A 7,144-nucleotide genomic window follows, 5' to 3' on the forward strand; every position below is an offset into this window, starting at 1 on the left:
CGTAATATCGCAAAAATCAGGCATATTTTGTCTCAAAATGATGCAGAAAAACTAGTCCATGCATTCGTAACTTCCAGGCTGGATTATTGCAATTCTTTACTATCAGGCTGCCCAAATTCGTTGCTGAATATTCTCCAGTTGCTCCAGAACGCTGCAGCACGTGTTCTGACAAAAACCAGGAAGCGAGATCATATTTCTCCAATACTCGCCACTTTGCACTGGCTCCCTGTAAAGTTTAGAATAGAGTTTAAAATTCTCCTCCTTACTTACAAAGCCATAAATGGCCAGGCACCTTCTTATCTTAAAGAGCTCATAGTACCTTATTGCCCTACTCGAACACTGCGTTCCCAGAATGCAGGTCTACTTATGGTTCCTAAAGTCTCAAAAAGCAGAACAGGAGTCAGAGCATTTAGCTATCAAGCTCCTCTCCTGTGGAACCATCTTCCAGTCTTTGTCCGGGAGGCAGACACTGTCTCTACATTTAAGAGTAGGCTTAAAACTTTCCTTTTTGATAAAGCTTATAGTTAGGGCTGGCTCAGGCTTGTCCTGGACCAGCCCCTAGTTATGCTGCTATAGGATTAGACTGTCGGGGGACATCCAAAGATACACCGAGCTCCTCTGTCCTTCTGTCCCTCTCCATCCGCACGCTCTCATGTCCTCGGCGTGTTACTAACTTACCTCCTTCCCCGGAGTCTCTGTGCTTTGTCGTCTTGCAGGTTTCCATGGACAGTGGCTGAATCTGGATTGTGGATTTCAGCTGCATCTCCTGCCTTGGCCCTGCCTGACATCCACTGCAGCTGCTACTGCTGTTATTACATCCACTGTCACTGTTACTGTGACTGCATGTCTGTCTCTCTGTCTCTGTCTCTCTCTCTCTCTCTCTCTCTCTCTCTCTCTCTCTCTCTCTTTCTCTCTGACTGCATTTCTGTCTGTCTGTCTGTCTGTCTCACTCTCCCTCTCTTGCTCTTCCTCTCTCACCCAACTGGTCGAGGCAGATGGCCGCCCACCCAGAGTCTGGTTCTGCTCGAGGTTTCTGCCTGTTAAAAGGAAGTTTTTCCTCGCCACTGTCGCCAAGTGCTTGCTCATGGGGGAACTGTTGGTTTCTTTGTAGATAAAAGAGCTTGGTCTGTACCAGCTCTATATGGAAAGTGTCCTGAGACAACTTCTGTTGTGATTTGGCGCTATACAAATAAAATTGAATTGAATTGAATTGTTTAGAGTAAGAAGAGTGACTAAAGTTGTTCATATGTCTAGGCTGGTTTTATAGTTCAGTCAGTGTTACTGTACTGTCTATCATGTTTGTTTGTTTGTTTGTTTGTATGTTACAGATGTCAAGTCTACCTCAGTTTCTGCTATGTTTCCAAAACACTGCACATATTTGAAAACATTTTATTCAGCTGAAGGTAAATCAGCTTGTGAACCTTCTGCACTAAACCTGCAGAAAAAAAGTTCTCAGGTTTCTCTCTGTTTACATTTTTACACTTTTTTTACATTTATTATTTGAGTGTTTTCCATGGTTGTGTTGACATTTCCTTTCCTTTCTGCCTTGATAGCTGAGGGGATTATAATCAGAGGAAGGTTAAATTTAAAATAAAAATGTTTAAATTGAATGTATTTTTCTCCTGGTCCTTATTTTAAATAGGTCATAAAAAATATCAATAATTATCGATATCGACCAATATAAAACACTTATACCGCAATAGAGTTTTCAGCCATATCGCCCAGCCCTAGTTGAAACAAAGAAAAACAAGAAGCAACTGTCAGTGAACCCAAGAGTACTCACCCTCATCACAGATTGCGCTGATCATGAGTGGAGAGAAACATGTTAATGATGGACTTATCCAACTGAACTGAAGACTGAACTGTTGACCACTGACATTCAGAAGGACATTCAGAACAGTGTTCTTTAGCTCAGCTTTAGCATTTCAATAAGCAGTTTGGTTCTGTTACATTTATGGGAACTGGCTTATTGTACATTTTGGTGGGCTTAATAATTCCTGATTGTTATTTGAACAATACAGTCAGGGCAACAGCAATTTATTTAGTAATTTTTGTTACAGGCTGTTCTTTCAGTTAGGTCAAACTGTTTGGGTATTACTTCAACAATGAGCTCAAGGCAACAACAGCATTTTTTGGTCATTTTTGTTAGAGGCTGTTTTAGGTTGAACAATTTTTTACATGCAGGGAGTTTTCCAATTTTGGCTTGTTTGTTATTGCCAGAAGCAACTTTTCAGAGAATTTGGTCGCTATCAATAAATAATCTATGACACTAGCATTGAGTTTGCACAGCTTCTTGGACATCCATGGTGGATGGTGGCATTGCTGAGATCTAAGAATCTCCATTAAGGCAAGTAAACTGAACATTATACTATTACTACTATACTATTTAACAAATCTTTTAATGTGTTTAGAGTAAATTATCTTAACACTGCTCTTGTATAGATGAAGTGAAGTGATTGAAGTGTAAAACTTCAGTCTTGCGCTCCTGCCATCCTTCAGGCATTGTATTCAAACTCCTATGGGTGGTTGTGGACTTGGAGGGAACAACTTGCGGGCCTTTCTGACACCCAGGAAAATGGTGAGATTCTAATCCATTTTAAATGCCAAAAGCAAGCTGTTTTTAACTTTCAATTTTTATTTGTATTTCACTTCTTCTAAAGATTTTTTTTTTTTTTTTTTTTTTTTTTTTTTTTTTTTGCATTTCTGCTTTATTGTATATTACTGCATATCATTCCATATCTCCTCTGCGTTTCCTGTCCATCTTTACTGCCAAAGGACCCAAGCCGGAATCAAACCTTGACCACTGCGTTAACAACAGGTACATGTTCTACCAGGTGAGCCATCTTGGAGTCTGAATTCAGCCATGTGATTGCATTTTACAAACTGCATTGAAAAGAGTGTAGGAGTTGATGCTTGAGATTTCATCTTTCATTTCCTGTCTCCTTTTATATCCTTGCTCTTTCTTTAAGGTCTTACTACATCTACCAGTGTTTGAACTTGATGTGGACCTCATCCGCCTCTTTGCCAACTAGTCTACCCTTCTGCTGAGATACCAGTCTTGTCAAGGATAGTGGTGAGTGGTTGTACAGTTCAGTGTACGTTTAACCACAGAAGGCTTTAAGGCTTCTTTTTTTATGCAGTTCATGATCCAATTTGATTTCAGTTTCTTGCCATCTCAGCCATCTAAGTCCCTTTCGATCGTTTTCAGTATTTGATCACTGTTTAATAAAACTTTTATTCTTAAAGTAAATCTGTTATTCTTAGTGATGTTACTAACTACTAGAATATAGATATTTTATTCCTTTTGGAGACCTTGCTCAACCCAACTGATTGCTGCACCCTAGTGTTGCTTTGTCCACCTAGCTACTTTTTGAGTACCCTGAGGTCCACAGACTGTGGTGGGGGCATAGAGCTCAGCAGTGACCAACTACTTTTGAATAGCTCTGGTTCCAGGCAGTGAATTTCCCTTTCATTTCTTCTTTTGACATTTCAGAAAAGCCTTATGCAAAAACTTTTCAAGCCTGGAATCAAGCCAACCAGCTATAAGAAGAATTATGACCATAAAACATTTGATCCAGAGCAAAAAATGGTAAGAAACCTTTGCCTTTTTTTTTTTTTTTTTTTTTTTTTAACTTCCTGGAACCAGAGCTGCTCAAAAATGGGCGGTCACTGTTGAGCTCTATTGCAGTTGTTTATAAGATTGTTTAAAAGTTGTTTATCCTTTTTTTGCTGCTAGATTTTTCAATAGATTTCAACATTTATGTCTGTCATTACTCTAACTCCCTAGCCATACAATTTTTAAAAAAACACTACAAAACTCTACCCACTGGCTGGGCACTCATGGCAGGCTGAGAGCAGGTCAGATAGTCTTGGCATTGAGGAGCTGACTTGGGCAGCTCGGCTTGGTTCTGAGTGTTCTTTCAGTCTGGTAATCTGGTTCAGAGGATGTGGAAAGCAGCACAACACCACACTGTACAGTACAGTGGAAACTGCTTCTTGATTTTTCTTCATTATTCACTATTATGGAGCTCTTGATGACTACTGTAGTAGTTGGCCTCTCAGACTGTTCAAGGACTTATTTCTGTCCCTTATTCACATTTTAGATTAAAAGGTGACCATGTTTTTGGCTGTAGCCCCCACAGTTATTCCCTCAATCTATTAGATCTGCTAAATCTGTTAAAATCATATTTATAGGTTGGCCTTTTCATAAATTTTTTATCTTTTTTCTGTTTGAACTTCTTAAATGTTCTGTATGTATGTATGTATGTATGTATGTATGTATGTATGTATGTATGTATGTATGTTTTATTGTATGTGTATTGTTGTTGTGAGAGGCACTTCGCAACTGTAAGTGCTGTGGAAATTATTGTTAGTGTTATTATTAATGTATTCTTTGGTTGTTGTTTTTTTCTGTCTGCAGAGAGAATCATGCCAGTCCACAGTGAACACCTGATTGCCAACTTGACTTCAGTCAAGTCTGGACGGATACCAGCCTTGTCAAGGCTAATTAGAGGTAAGTAGTATATAGTTCAGTGAAGTAAATGATGGATATATGCAAGCACAACTCAAACTTCACTCAGTTGATCTTTCTTAGTTGCACGGATCAAGCCAACAGGTTCATACATGCATAGAAGAAACCAGCACTCTGGCATATAGTTTTGCAGATCACTTTTATAGTTGATAGTGTATCAGGGCCAACAGGTATAAACTGATGTATTTCAGCACTAAGCGATTATCAGCATTTGTTTCATCCCTGTCAAATTGCAACGCAAATGCACACACCTCCACTCAAACAAGCAATCAATGCTTGTTTGCTACAACACTGAATAAAGTTCAATGGCCCAAGATTAGGTAATTGCCAACTACCTTATCTTGGGCCATTGAACTTTTCATACATACATTAAAATTCTTTGTGCTTTCCCTTTTACATTTACTATTGACTATTTATTGATATGGATTTCATATATCAATTGCATATCTTTTTCATCAGTCACGCATTTGGCTAGTTACTGGTCAGTGTTGTAGCAAACAGGATTGTCTGCTATGTGTTTAGGCTGCAAGTTGACAGGTGAAACAATCTCTGATGATGCCTTAGTACTGAAATGAGTCCTTTTCTACCTTTCACCCTGATACACTATTAATTATAAAAGTGACCAGCAAAACTATATTTCAGAGTGATGGTTTCTTCTAGTGGGCTGCACGGTGGTGCAGCAGGTAGTGCGCATGCCTCACAGCAAGAAGGTTGCCGGTTCGATCCCCGGGTCAGGCGGGGCCTTTCTGTGTGAAGTTTGCATGTTCTTCCCGTGCATGCGTGGGTTCTCTCCGGGTACTCCGGCTTCCTCCCAGTTCAGGGTGTACCCCGCCTCTCGCCCATTGTAGCTGGGATAGGCTCCAGCCCCCCGCAACCCCGAAAGGGATAGGCGGTATAGATAATGGATGGATGGTTTCTTCTATATAAAGTTCATTGGAGTTTCAGTTTAACAACCGAAGGCTGTGAGTTTATCTCTGTGTAGGCATCATGCCACAGCACTGCATCAGTCTAACTTTTGCTTTGTTTCTGTTTTTCTGGATCTAGAGAGGATTAAGTCAGTCCATTGTGAACACCTGATGGACAACATGTGATTCTTCTTGTACATCACATCCATATGAGACTTTATCCCATGTTGAACGTCATCTTCAGCCAAGTCTGGACTCAGTGACTCATTACTAGATCAACCCAGGGCAAGTGGCAAATTTTTTCATGTTTATTCAACCCACTCTGGATTACCCTTATTGGCAGTATATGGACACGTATGTTTCTATGTGTCTGTTTTTTTTGTTTTTTTTTGAAGATCTCAACCCTGTTTTGTGAGTATTCTGGACAAGTTATTGGATTAGTTCAATAAATGCAAAAGCAGCTCCTAGAAGTGTGTCAGTGACATTCTATGTCATGGTTTATAATGGGCTTTATTTCCTTTGTAATATGCCATAAGCAGTTGTTGACTATAACATTTATGCTAACAACTGTAATACCTTATGTGTACCTTATTATATGTATTTTTTTTTTATTAAATGGCAACCACAGCTGCTGGTAATTTGATGTAGAGGTGAACTATGCAATAAAGTGACATTTCATACAGTTATACTGTGTTTATCAATGAGAGACCAGTTAGATTCCTGCTGTGGGCGCTGGGGGCATGTCCTCCACCATGCCTTCAGTGCCTGCTGCTCGAGGAAAAAGGGGGCCTTTCTGTGTGGAGTTTGCATGTTCTCCCCGTGTTCACCTGGGGGATCCTCCATAAAATGAGACCCCCTCTAAAAAAAGCATGCAAGAAGATCACCACCTGACAGTGACGACAAAGAAAACTAGGTCCCCGGTCGCTGGTCGGATGGCAGCCCACCTCTCCTGGTCTTACCAAGGACTTACCAGGATGGGTTAAAGACGGAAGAAAAATTTCACTAGTGCATGGCGTGTGTGTGCATGTGTACAGTATATCTGTTTTTAAAATAGTTTACCTTGAACAGGTTTATGTTACAGCTGGTTTTAAAATTACCATTAACTGGTTTACAATGTATCTGCTTTTTTCATTGTAATTTACCGTAAACAAAAAACAGTTCCCAACTATGGAATTTATGGTTGCCAAGTAAGCGTACTGTTATGCTTTATACACTGTCACCATATTTTGTATGGTGAAGTTCTGGCAACCACAGCCGCCAGTATTTTACCGTAAATTATACAGAATTTATATGTTACCATAAACAGGTTTATATTATAGCAACTGTTTTTAACGGCAATTTTTCTCTGTAAGCAGGTTTACTATTTTTTTTGTAGTAATTTACTGTAAACAAAACTGTTCATAACTATGAAATTTACGGTTGCCAAATAAGCATACCGTAATGTTTTGTACACTGTCATCATATTTTGTACGGTGAAGTTCTGGCAACCACAGCTGCCAGTATTTTACTGTAAATTATACAGAATTTATATTTTAGCGTAAACAGGTTTATATTATACCAGTTGTTTTTAAAGGCAATTTACTGTAGGCAGGTTTAGTAATTCCTCTTTTTTTTGGGTAATAATTTACCATAAACAAAACTGTTCATAACTATGAAATTTACGGTTGCCAAATAAGCATACCGTAATGTTTTGTACACTGTCACCATA

Source organism: Chaetodon trifascialis, chromosome 4 (assembly GCF_039877785.1).
Source record: "Chaetodon trifascialis isolate fChaTrf1 chromosome 4, fChaTrf1.hap1, whole genome shotgun sequence".
Lineage (NCBI taxonomy): Eukaryota > Metazoa > Chordata > Actinopteri > Chaetodontiformes > Chaetodontidae > Chaetodon > Chaetodon trifascialis.